Source organism: Lepidothrix coronata, unplaced genomic scaffold (assembly GCF_001604755.1).
Source record: "Lepidothrix coronata isolate B3197 unplaced genomic scaffold, Lepidothrix_coronata-1.0 Scaffold8, whole genome shotgun sequence".
Lineage (NCBI taxonomy): Eukaryota > Metazoa > Chordata > Aves > Passeriformes > Pipridae > Lepidothrix > Lepidothrix coronata.
Genome location: NW_016690188.1, coordinates 11,562,483 through 11,575,985, shown reverse-complemented (window position 1 = coordinate 11,575,985; position 13,503 = coordinate 11,562,483). Strand labels below are relative to the sequence as shown.

Here is a 13,503-nt window from a genome sequence, read left to right as displayed (position 1 = left end):
TAGCATGACTCAATAAAGTATAACAGGCTTTGGTGAGAACTTTTTATTGGGAAGTATACTCAGGCATAGTATGTCTGCTTTATGTTTCCATCTTTTTCCATGTTGATACCTTCTCTATACATTTGCTAACATCCAACAAGAATCCCCTGTCCAGAGGGCAATGTGGGAAGTACTAGTACTGTGAGCTGCACGAGTACTTGTTCTCCAGGCAGAATAAAATGCTGGGGGAGTCCACAACCCCACTGACATCGCTGCCCATCTTTAACTTTATTTCAAGTATCACCAATACAGAGTTGTGCTCACTGGCTGTGGTTCAGGAAGGCAAATCATTTGAGTTCTTCAGTTTAGTCACTTCTGTGCAATGGAAGGATAACAGTACTTCCACTTCCCACCTCTGGGCTGCTTGACAGACAGCTTCTGTGGGGGTGGTATTGTTCCTTACCATGGCAAAGCACAGTACCTGGCACAACCAAGAGCACAGACTGAAGTGCTACAGTAATATAAGCAATAACAGCAGTACACATCTGAGTCACTCCTTCAGATTCACACCTGCATCGTCACCAAAAATTGCCAGATCNATTTGAGACAGTTGCTAGTCAGACAAACATGGTATTTATCATCAACTTCAACATGAAAATTATGCTATGAAGAGTTTAAGAACCTCTGTGTCACAGTATTATCATTAACTAGTAAACCTGTATAAAACCTATAGACAGAGTCCAGGGCTGTGAACAGAACTGATTCTGCTCCGGTGCCAGAATAAGAGAGCTGCTTCCAGCTGCAACCTTATCGTGGCATATGCTGGGTGGTTAAAAAGGCTGCATGTGCCTGTCTTACTGTAAGTGTCCCTGCTGTAGTTTAAAGGCCAGGCAACTGATTTCAGAAGGCTGAACAACGGCACTGATTCCCTCACCCCCACTCCCCACACCGGTGCTGACACTGACATGCACTGGCAGTGGAAAAGCATCAGCACAGTTTCCCTTCATTAGGGTGTTATTTCACACGAGCGTGCTGGCACGTGTATGTTGGTTCTGCCCATCTTTCCCCCACAACAGTGCTCTGTGCTACCCAAAAAGAAGAGACTGGCATTACTGAAACCCACAGACAAGGCATTCCTTACCACAGTCTATAAAGGGCCAGTCATCCCCACTATACCTAAAATAGCCACTGGATGCAATCACGAGATGAATACATGATTGTGGATTCCTTCAAATCACTGCCTTCTTACACGGACAAGAAACCACTGTCCAGCAGTTGCATCCTCACCCATTGTCCTTGTTCTCAATTCAGCAATCAAGTGTTGAGCCTTTCTGTCCCACCCAGTATTAGTCCCTTCATTTCTGAAAGGATATAGAAGTTTAGAGATTTTATAAGAAATTTAGAGAAACAGCACAAAACTCCACCAATCCACTCCTATGCACTTGCAAGACCTATATAGAATCTATTTAATCATACCCAGGACAGCTTTCTATCACCAGAACTACAGCAGTATTTCTGAAGTCTAGCTGTCACCCATGAGCTGATCAGTGCCAGTAAAACACAGCCAACTACAGAAGGCTACTAAGACAGAGAGAAGTATCCAGATACAGAAAAAATGTACTTACTAATGAGAAATATTGAGAATTGCACAGGTCTGTTTCTTGCTGCTAGAGAAGAGGCTGACTTGCAGTGCCCTGTTGCCCTACTCTTAAATGACTACCAGCTTTTCCTCCAGCAGATGCTTCAAAGCGATCTTCAAGTGTCTAGTAAGGGTGAGGGGAGGCCCAGGACACTAGACAGCAACATGCTGTGACACAAAAGCTGGTTTCAAAGGAAGCTGGTGATAGCTGGAGCAATACAGTGGAATGGATTCTGGGATGCTGTTGCATATCTACAGGGCAAGTAAAAGAAGTTGCTATATGAAGTTTTCCAAACACGGACATAGAATTCAGGATCATGACCACATCACTGACACCAATTGACGTCACATTTTTTAACCCAATCACATCTAGAAGTGGCTTTTTTGTCTTTTCTCCAAACAGATGCTCTTTGCTTTAAATTAGTTTAGAAAGAAGCCAGTGAGATGAGCCAAGTGTGCTAAACAAAGCCCATGCAACTCCAATGCACACAAGCATTACTGTAAAACCTAAAACATTCACGAAGAAAAAACCTGGAAGAAATAGTAACTTTTATCAGGTGTCTGCTGAAATTGAAAGCAGAAGAAAAACTTGATTTATTTATTTATCAAACTAAAATTTCATCAGTCTTGGAGAAAAATGTACTGTTGTAGAAAGAGGCGAGCACCAAAACTGTTGAGGCCCCATCAGAATTTTACATCAATTGCATTCTGAGCTGCAGAGAAAGAAACCCATAAAACTTTAGCCTACTCTCCTCCATATTTTCCAGGACCCATACCTGCTGACTATGTAGTCTCCTCCTCTAAGTAGTTACAATTACAATAATATTCAGGGACATTTGTTCTTCCAAAGAGTAGAAGAAAAATTACTCCAGACAAATAATTTGAACATCTACTGAATTAGGCTAATGGAGAGATAAGGACATATTTTTTTATTAATAATTTTAAATGGCAAATGCGAGAGGTTTTTTTTTTAACTGAAAAAAAGAAAACTACCCCCTATTCCAAATGCGACAGATGTTAGAAAGTCAAGATAGAAATCTCCTCAGTTTTTTGCTCACTTAAAACAGTTGGCTGGTTCAATTCCAGACAGTCCCGTCTTTGGCACAGGCTCCCGCACATGGACTGTACAGCAGCATCAAGATGGTCATAATGTATCTAAAGACTAAAGATGACTTCTGGTTTTGAAGTCACAGGAATCCAAAAGTAACCAAAACACTGCTGGTTTCGTCTTGTAGGACCCAATCATTCCCAATATGTGTGCAGCACTGTGCTTAGGAACAGGCACGGTCCCCTCTGCGTCACAAGTGACCTTGTGCCTGACACGGTCCTTCTCCATTAGCTGTGCTCTTTCTGAATGAGGCATAAAGCCTTGGGCTTGGAGAAGTTACACTTCTTGTTTTACAGGGACACATAATATTCAGTGAGTGGTATTAGCTGGCAACATTACCACTATCTTTCAAAGAAATAATCTGGTACAATCTCACATCAGCTACATTTTTCACAGAGTTAACAGAAGTTTCACATCTCAGCAAGGCCACCTGATCTCTCTCTGCCTCATTACAGAGGACAGAAATCATCTAACTTAAGAAACAAAACCAACAAAAGACTAAAAAGTATTCAGATCCCTATCTTCAGAAACATTAAATACCTCAGCTGAAAAGGCTCCCTCTTCTTTGCTGTGCTGCTTCTGCAGCAAAGCCAGGCAGCTGTCCTGCAATGCTCAACCAATGCCACCTAATAGCTTCAAACAGGAAACAACAATGTAACACACATATAAGTGTTCGCTTCTGTGCTCTTGGATTGAGTCTTTGGGGGTGGGCGTGGTTTTTTAAAAAAAAAAAAATGTCCAGGAAGCAGATACCCAGCAAGGAGGGCATCTTCCCTGCATGAAAAAGAAGACGTTGCTGGCAAAACTGTACCCCACAGCATTTAGCTGGGGTTAAGACTCAGCATAAATCCAGTGCAAAGTCAGTACCACCACCTGGTCTCCCCCTGAAATTCCCTACCCAAACACTGATTCTGTCCAGACTTTCCTCACTGGCAAAACAGAGATATCAGTTCAGTCCTAACTGCAGGTTATTAATTAGAATACTTCTCTGATTAGAGATCACCAGTGGTATTACAAAGTAAATTATTTTTAGCAATTGTCTGATTGAGCCAGAGCTACAGTCAGTTTTAAATTAGTCGCTGCTTCTTCTAAGATTACATTTTAGACACCAATTTCCAATATTTAGTATCTCTTCAAAAGCCATCATCTATCAATCATCTTTGCAGAGAAAAGAGCAAAGAGGAAGCAGCTATCATACACCCAAGAAAGGACTTAACATTTTCAAGTTTCCTGCTCAAAGCCTAGAAAGAACAGAAATAGGAGGTGAAGACATATGGAAAGGCACAGTGCCTTCAGACACCAGTGGTGAAGGCATTTACAAACTCAAGTAACCCATCCTCTGACAGCTGTCATGTTGGAGTGGCACCTTCTATAGAAGGGGTTGTAGAAGGTCCAAAGACAGCGTAACGTGCTGTTTTATTGCTCACCGGGTTAAAGTATGACTTAGCCTGCTAGTGATTTTCTTGGGTTTTTTGGCACATTACGATAAAGGAAGAAAAACAGGCCCACAGAAGAAAGGTTTGGCTCAGAAACTGGCCAGGTCTCCTTGACTCAGAGAGGATGCTGGAGACAGGATAAACAGCATTTCAGAAAACCAGGCCTGTGCTGTAGCATGTCCATGTCACTGGCCTTGGTAGGATACACTGTGTACAACCAAGCTGCTTTCCACTCCCATCCCCTGCTGACATGAATTACTTTCAGACTTGAAACCCAACAGTTTCATCATCTTATTAAATTCCCTATTCCTGGCTCAGATGTCTCTCACATGCATTAGTTAGATTACATCAACTACAGAGACCTGTCCATGAGCCGCATAGGATACAGCTCAAAGGCGGTCAGTCAGAGGTTGGATCATCAGTTCTCTCGAGTTCTCCTCCCTTATTCACAGAAGAAGCAATGCAAACTGTGTGACAAGGGATAAGTACATGTTTTGTGGTGTCATGTGGAAAGGGAGAGAATACCAGAGCATCAAGATGCAACTGGCAAACATACCTTCCTTGAGCAGAGCATCCACCCTGAAGCAGAACCATCCCTGCGGCTTCCTCCCACAAGCCCTGCACAAGGCATGGACAGTAAAGACAGGCTAAGCCAAACCCAGAGACCAGAGAGTCTTAATATGGCAGCTAAGGAGGACTTGAAAAGGCAGCTGACAAACAGCCAACCAGCAGGACGCCTGCAAGGCATCACAGCCCTACCAACTCTGTGCAAAGCACCTGTAGTACTGCTTAGTGTGAACATGCCAAGTAAAAAACTTCCCAGGAGGTGATCAAAGATGGATGAGACAGACTGAACACGTGTCCCAGATGACAAGTAGAGCTCAAGTAAACAGAGAAAGCAAACAACCGTAACAAATGTCTAACAGACACAATGGAAGATCACGGCCAAGAATAAAATGCATGATGTATCTAATTCCCTTTCTATATAAGGAACTGATCCTGAGTCAGAGCTTCTTTGCTCTCAGGCAGCTGGACCACACGATGCTATGCTTGCCAGGGTATCACTAACAAAGGAAAGTGAGTGAGAAGTCTTATCTTGAATCACATGTGTTCAACAGCAACTGAGCTGGGATCCTTGCCTTGTGGTTGCAGAAGTTGATATCAACACCACTAGCGAATAAAAGCGTAGGCCTCCTGCAGATACAAGTGCCTCAGGGTCCCCAAAACACCAAATACCGACCACAGGAGATCCTGGAAAGACAAACACTACCAAAAGACTGTAAAGCATATGTCAGACCTACCCTCCTGCAACTGGCATGTACATATATAGAGGAGACTTCCACACTTCACTACAAGCATCTCAAATGAAGCCTTATGGAGTAGGGATAAAAATGCAAGAAGCACTTAGGCAACCCTGGCAGGAGGCACAGAGCTCTGGCAGGGCGACCTCCTGCTGCTTTGAAGTTGCACTTTTAATATATCAGTTGCACGTTGTCTCACTAGAAACAAAGTCACACGTATAATTTAAGTGATCAGATGGATCAGGTAGGGTCAAAGAGGAATAATTTTGAACTTTGTGTGGTTTGGAAAACACAAGAGAGTTGCGGGTTCTCACTGATTTGCCTGGAAAAGACCACAGTGCAGTTTTCTTACACTTCTAGGATGGCACATAAAAAGAATCTCGTCTCTAAAAGGCCTTGGGAGCTGCAGAGTTCCACAGGTGTACTACAACAGGACTCTTTCACATACCTGCCAAAGCATGTAGCAGCTCGTACAGAACAACATGGAGACCTTTCAAGCCTTGGAATTTTGTGATGAAAGGAAGTTGGTGAATATTTCTGCAACATCAGAAAGACTTAACTCTAGCGGTCTCAGCCAGAAGTTATCTATCCTCCCCTGTCAGGTCTTACCCTAAGATTAAGAGTACAAAATAGCAGAACATCTCTGTCACAAGAATCACAGAAACAACATATATGCCTCACACAAAGGAATTGATAAAAGGCAATATACAGTTTTCATGCCCAAAAGCAACAAACATATTTCAAGGCTACAGTAGCAAAACACTGCATAAGAACACTCATGCATTTAGAAGGCTAAAATCTGATCTCATTTTATTGGCTTCTGCTTTATTATGCCAAGAGCAAAGTTAAAACTCCCTTTCAATATTTTAATCAAACCTGCTGCTGTTTTTGACTAATTCCCAAGATCAAGCTAGTCTGACAAGAATCCTGTAATTTTACAATGATATCTCTCCTCCCTCCACCCCCTTAAGTTATCAAACATTAATTTTGTGAAGAGTCTGCTGCATCGTGCCAGCTCTAATTTAGTAGCAGTACTTAAACTTTTCTCCTAGGCTTTCAGAAGGCCTTGCAGTGGAAGAAGGCAGAAGGATTAGCACAGTCTGATATTTTACAGTTTGGTATCCTGTGGTTGCAGGTTTCACCCACGTGACCTATCTTGTGTCTAAAAAAGTGCTATCTCCACGGGCTTTGGCACAGGGTAAGGCTGCAGCTCTCAGTTGTGATATTGCAATTTATATTCTCTTCTTCCTGCAACATTAAAAGTTCCAGCAAATACGTGACATTTAGCCAACAGATTTAGAAGTTACTGGCAGTGTGATTGCATAAGCCCACTTCCCCTTAGAGAGAAGGCTAAAAATTTTTTAAAAAAATCCAAGAACCTTACAAAAACCTTGATACAGGTGACAGCTGAGTTGCAGGAAACTAAGGTATGCATAGGTGAAGTAGCTTAAGCCAGAAAATTGAGGCCAGAAGCAGGAAAAAGACTCAGATTTCCTGTCTCTCTCAAAAAAGCCTTTAGCTGTGAGTGAACTTCCTCTTCTTTTTGAAGCTAGGCAGATTTTTTTTTCTTCTCTTTGACACAACACAGCATTTAGTTAAGTATGCATTTATACTGTTTGGTATAAAAAACCCCTTTCATCTAGAAATCACTTGCAATGTCAAAGAGTAGCAGCTCCTCTGCAAATCTTCAGTCTACCTGCTTTTTATGTATTATATTCATGCACATATACACACAATTTACAGAAGGAGCTTCAATGTAAATGAATGGTCACAGATTGTGCTAGAGAAAAAACACTGACAACAACTGTCCTTCCTAGTCCTGGCACTTCCAGCTCAGATTTGGCAGGCAAGCTCAATATGAAAAATACTCTAAAAGTCATAACGATAATCACATTGAAAAGGACAAGATTTTGGATGCAGAACTACAAGGAGAACTCACTTCATTTACCAGAAAGGAAGGAAAAACCAAAGCCTACCGTTAACTTTAGAAAGAGCCAGACTGCTCCTATGTGTATTTTACTCTCTGTCATCACCTATGGTAAACTATTACCTAATGCCCTTCACATTCCTCTGGTATGTCAGACTTCACCAGGCTTATGATGAACTGAAAAGCCACTGCCAGCTTTCACTTTCTATTGTAGCAGAATTCATCATACTAATAAGTCCAAGTCCCTTAAGAGTGGTTTGCTGAAGGAGGCCATGGGAAACATGCAAGAAGGAGACAAAACTACACTCAGATAAGGCAAGCAGAGGCATTTGCAAGAATTTCTTGTTGTAATATGGTCCGTGTTATGAAACAACGGCAGAGCCCTGTATTGCATCACTTCTTGTACTCCAATCCCATCTTCCCATAAACAGAAAAAACCCCAAACATACACAGATACATGCCACATCTTTCCATGAGCCTTCCTCTTCTGACTGATGCCTTCGTAGTTACAAGAGATTATAACAAGGATTGGCCCAGTAGTGAATCACCCTCAATAGCACACTGTGCTTTTACAACTAGAAATAGAGGGATCAGAGAGATTAATCCCCTGTCCTGGATGACACAAGGAGCCAGTGACAGTGAAAGCAAATATAAATAGGCAGAGAAGACTTTTTCTTGCTACAGTTCCCAATGGTTTTGAAGGAGGCTCTTCCACAAAGAAATGCTTTCAGAGACCATTACGAATGCCATTAAACAAAGGCACCCTTTTTGTAAATCCTGCAGTAATTGGGAGGGGAGGGGCTTCCACTAATAACCCCCATGACACCACCTTCCCTCTCCCAGGAAAGTAAAGGCCAGGTTCAGCCCCGCTGCCAAGAGCGGCGCTTATGGTAGCAAGGTTTGACAGAATACTTCCTCAGTATTTAACTGGTGCTCTAGGGCAGGTTGTACACAGCCAGTCTGTTGCTTCCTTTTCAGTTAAAGCTACTCAAATGATCCTCTACAGGCAAAAATCACCCAAATACCATGTCTAGAAGGCAGTAACCTTTGGTGCTAGGAGTCATGGCAATGTGTGGACCCTCACTGCTGTCCCCATGCAAAGTCTTGTGTAACAATAAAGCAGAACTCAAACCCCAACTCTGGCAACAGGACTGGAGGCACATCCTCGAGCTGCACAATGGCACAGCGTTATTAGCAGTAAGTAAGTCTGAGTGACAAATTATTCTGGTCATTAGAATCAGCAGATCAGACCCAGGGGAAGCCTAGCTGTTTATTAAGAAACATTGAGGTTTTTTTTCCTACAGATACTCTTCCTTGCAGGCTCAGTACACACACTAAAGAGGAACCAAGAGGCTTTTTAAAAATAAAGTACATTTGAGAGGAAGGGAGGCACAAAGAAATTGTATACTTTTTTAAAAATTAGCAACTTTGTGTGTAACCTTGATCTCTATTCTTTTTTCCTTCTTTTTTGGTTTGTCACCCTAGATCCTTCTATCTTTCTTTCCTTCCCCTCTGCATCATCCAACGGACCCTTTGATTCAAAGAGAATGTTTCTCATTCTGTGTCCAGGACATGACAGAAGTCAAGGTACCTGCTCAGGAAAGAACAGCTGAGAACATTTTTACTCCTTGTAATGAACCTCTTATCCTGGATGGTGTGTAAACACGTGATCTTACTGAAGCCATGACCAAACTGGCAGACAAACTCAGCCTCAGTGTTTTCAGTGACCTGCTGAATGACATTCTTAAATCCAAAACCTGTTTTCCCAAGGAGAAACTCTGGTGCAGTTGTTAATAACCAGCCTCACCTGCAGATTGGACTGGTGACATGTATTCTGTCCTGATGCCTTCTGAAAGACACACAAAAACTTCAAGGGGCAGATATCAAAGCATACCTAACTAACATATAGGATTTACCTACCCCCAAAATATACAATATTTATATTCTATGTAAATTTTGGCTATATATTTTGCAAGGTTTACAACTGGGATCTTTAAATGAGTCTCCAGGGATAAAGTACTCATCTACTAGTTGTCTTTATTTCATCTAACTTTGGAAAATCCCAGCCTCAATTTCTAGAACCTTTTAGTATTTTTCACCTATTACACATGCAGGTAATATATGTGTATTTCCTCAAAAATTTCCAACACTGTTTTCAATCGACTTCAATCCACCGTGACATTCTGCCAGGTCTCTGATTAAAGTCAAGATTTGCTACCAAGCTCCCCTACTTGCCTGCAGGTACCCAATCTGAGCTCCAGAGAGGCACTCACTTTAAAGACAGAGAAGTTTAACAGTCATTTACATATACCTTTGATCTAGACCAGCCCAAACATGATAACCAGCTGGGCACATAATAAAGGCCAGCCTTCTTCCAGAGTCCCTGGGGAAAAGAAATTGCAAGCACTAGAAATTGCTGATGGTTGAGATATCTCTTGCTGTTTGTGAACTATCTGTCTGTCTAGTGAGGAGTTAAATTTAAGAATAACATAGCTACACCTTTAATTGCAAAAAGACCAGGCTTCCAAGGGCTCTTGTCCATTTACCTACCCCGGAATCAGTAAACACAACGTTATCAGTTATTTGGTTTTCCAATGCTTCACATGACTGTGGATACCTCCATAAAAGACCCACAAAAATATTGTGGGAAGCAGTGAAAGATAATTTTAGAAATTAGGATTTCTTTTGTCAAGTGGTGTTTTCAGTAAAAGCCAGACAACAGAATTAGTAAAACTGACCCTAACTCAGTGATGAGTATTTCAACAGCCTGGAGCTGTGAAAATCCACAGTGAACAAAGCCCGTCCAGCAAGTTTAATGCCAGCTCTGCTATGCTAAAGCAAGCTGCCACCAGATCTTTGCAGTCAATCCAGAAGTCAGCAAAACAGAAGTTCCAGTAAACCCTGCACGAGTTCTGTCTCACTGTGGAAATTAATACAGTGAATGAGATGTGTGGTTTACACGGTTCACTCTGTTCCTGCAGCAGCTAACACTAGATGCTCCAAAGAAAGAACTGGAACAGTCACTAACTGGATAACTTGTTCCCCAAGAAGATTTCTCCTCTAATACCTATGGCCTAGAAGTGAAGTTTTTCCCCAGACCTGAAGTTTACTATTCCTTATGGCCTTCGACTGCTTTGCTATTCACTATTTGTCTGCCACATGCAGACACAATCCAAGCACAAGGTTGCTCAGGGTTCCTGCAAGCTCCTTCCTTCAAAGCCTGTTCGTTTTTTGTAGTCCTGCTACAGGTTCTTACAGAATGCTAGCCACTTTTACAGGATCAAGAGTTCCTTATATTTTTGGAGGAAGGAGGAAGGGCAGAATAAAAAAAAAATTAAAAAACAAAAAAGAAGACACTTCCTGTTTTCCTTTTTCCTAGCAGATAGCCATGCACACTATTATTTTGTTATTCACTACTTCTGAAGCTAGGTACCAGTCAGTCACACCAGGACTAACAGAAGTATAAGGCAGAAAAGACCCACAGCAGCAGACTGCTTTTTTCTTAGGCAGTAGGATCAATTCAGGGCTTGTAAGAACCATTAACAACTCCTTCCTTGAGGAGCCTTGCTACTGGAAGCTGTCACACTCCTGCAGTGGCCTGCCTTCCCCACTAATGTCAGTGTTTGGAAGAGCAGTAAGGAAATCAGACTGGCAGAGAAGACACTTTGCTATGTTGCCCAAAGTACCTGTGACAGCCTCTGCAGCTGGGAAGATTGAGTCCTTCCACCCTTTGACACAGAAGAGTTGCTCGTCCAAAGTGTTAAACCTAAAAGAACAAAAGTTTAAAAAACCCCTCTAATCTTGAAAATATAGAAAGTTCATCCAGCATGCTGGATTAATCTAGCCTTACAACACTTCAGACTGTGCAAAAGCAGCCAGGGAACAGGTGTATTTTCTGGCACTGGAATCATAACTGCCTCATCTGGACACCTCCACAATTCTGCCCACACATCCACACACTGAGGCATAAAAAGGGCTGCAGCCTTTCATCCCATGTGACACCCTGAAACAGAAAACAGCTTCTTTTCAACTAGTTTACCTCTATAAGCAAAACTGCTGGCTAGGGCTAGCTAAAAGCCAAGTTAAAAAAAACCACAAAACCAAAACCAACCCAACACCATAGCAACAAATATTCAGTGAATTGGTAATTTTTAAAGTTCACATTAGACTGTAACCTAAGTCACACAAAGTTCCTAGCAAAAGGGCAGTTGTTTAGATTTCAGCTGTCCTACCATTTTCAGCAACCACAGCAGAATAAAATCCTGGGGAATGTCTCACTTTCTCTGAGCAGCTACAGGGTTGCTCAGAGGAGTCTGGCACCAAATGGTTTGGGCTACAGCTGAGCAATAATACCTTAGCAGGTATTATTCTGGGTGCTGGGGCACACCCTTGAGACAGAAACACTGATGTTTCCAGCAACCCTGGCCCAGAGACTCTGCATCAGTGGAAATTCACCAGTGTTCACAGGTTTCACATAAAACACCTTAGTTCTAATAAATGCTTTTCAAAGAAAACTTTTCTCTGAAAAATTTTGACTAGGGATCAATCTGCATTAATCTCAGCCTCAGCTGATACTACTCCAAACTAATTTCAGAAGCACAAATTCATAAAGATTGCTGCTGCTCCAGCTGAAGAGTTACTGTCAGACAGCTCTCTCCTCTTCCACTCCTATCTTCCTTCTAAGATCTCTTACCATCTCCACTCAAGCTCTACCTATGGTGCTGGGTTACTTCACAAATTTGCTACGTTCAGAAGTATACCAATCGTTTTCCAACAGCAGAGCCCGAGTTGCGTGCCCTCTTGCACTGCAGTTTGAGACTAACTGATCTCACATTAGGACACTGTAATTCTCGCCTTGCTTGCACTTTTAGCATACTAAAATAAGGAAAAGTTAAAGTGTTACAGTTTGGAATAACTCGAGCATTACTCTGCTTGCCAACTAGTTCCAGGAATTCTATTTTTCGGTGTGCCGTGAAACTTCACGATTCCTTAAGAACACGTTGTGACCAGCACATCTTGTGTACTGTTTTCTCACTGGCGTATCTCTGTTACACGTCGCAAACCGAATGCGAACCCACGTCCTCCTCCAAACCTGACACCTGGTGCAAGCACAGTCCCTTTCCCACAGCTGATCTGCTCCCCCTTTCCCCCCAGCGACGCTAATGCTCCCAGTGCCAGCAGCAGCAGACGCGCTGAGCCTGAGCAGACAAAGACGGCGGAGGTGGGAAAGCCTCTTACCAGGGAATTAGGTGCCGCTTCCTCGGCTCCGACAGAGGAAAAGCCCTGAACTCTCCGAGCGGAGCCTCCGCCCCGGTCAATGCCGGGAGGCTCCGCCGCACCCCCGCCCCTCGGGCTGGGAGTGACCCCGCGGGGGTCCCGCTGCCCCGGCCGACACCCCGCGACACGGCGGCGGGTCCCGGGGGCAGCCGGGCCGGGCCGGGCCGCGCCGCCTGTTGCTCGCCGCCGGCACCCGCCGCCTCCAGGAGCCGCCTCACCTGCCGGGCTCGGCGGGGCCGGGGCGAGCGGCGGCCCCGGGGCAAGCGGCCCCGCACCCGGCTGCCCTGCGCCCCGCCGGGCCCGGCCTCCCCGCGCCGGAGGGGCGGCGGACCCGGCTCGGCCGCCGCGGAGGAAGCGGCGGCTGCCCACGGCCAGGGCGGCGGCCGAGCCTACCTTGGTGCCCCGCACAGGGCCCGGGCCGGCGGCTCCTCCTCCGGCTGCGGCGGCTGCTGCTGCCCATGCCCGGGGCCGGGAGGCGGCTGGCCGTGGCGCTGGGAGGCTCCTGCGAGGCCGGTCACTCCCGGCTCTCACCCGGCTCCTGTTTACCGCGGCTCCCCGGGCCGGGCTGCCCGTCAGAGCTCCGCCCCGCCCCGGCCCGCCCCCGCCGCCATGGCCCGGAGCAGCACGGGCAGGCGGGGCGGCTGCCGAGCACCGGATCGCCTCCCGCTGGAACCTTCCCCTCGGGCGGGATCGGACAGCGGGGCTGCATCCCCCGCCCGTGCTCCGGCACCTCCCACCGGGAACACGCTCCTGGATCCTGCGCGAGCGGGGGCGCCGGGTGGGGGCGGTGACTGACCGGGGAGCGGGAGGCGACAACCAGCAGCCAAGCGAGCGGT

General features: G+C 44.8%; 1 protein-coding gene across 4 annotated transcripts in view; it reads right to left on the bottom strand.

The window, feature by feature from the left end:
- Positions 1-13,202, bottom strand: part of MARCH8 (membrane associated ring-CH-type finger 8) — a 96,803-nt gene extending 83,601 nt beyond the window's left edge. The window contains exon 1 of one of the 4 annotated variants that reach the window (XM_017803855.1): positions 13,061-13,202. The gene's annotated coding sequence lies outside the window, so the exon portion shown is untranslated. Of the gene's footprint in view, positions 1-11,076; positions 11,136-12,628; positions 12,731-13,060 lie in introns of those variants that run through there. The other 3 variants (XM_017803852.1, XM_017803853.1, XM_017803854.1) reach the window with 3 other exon arrangements.
- Positions 13,203-13,503: the final 301 nt, after the last annotated feature.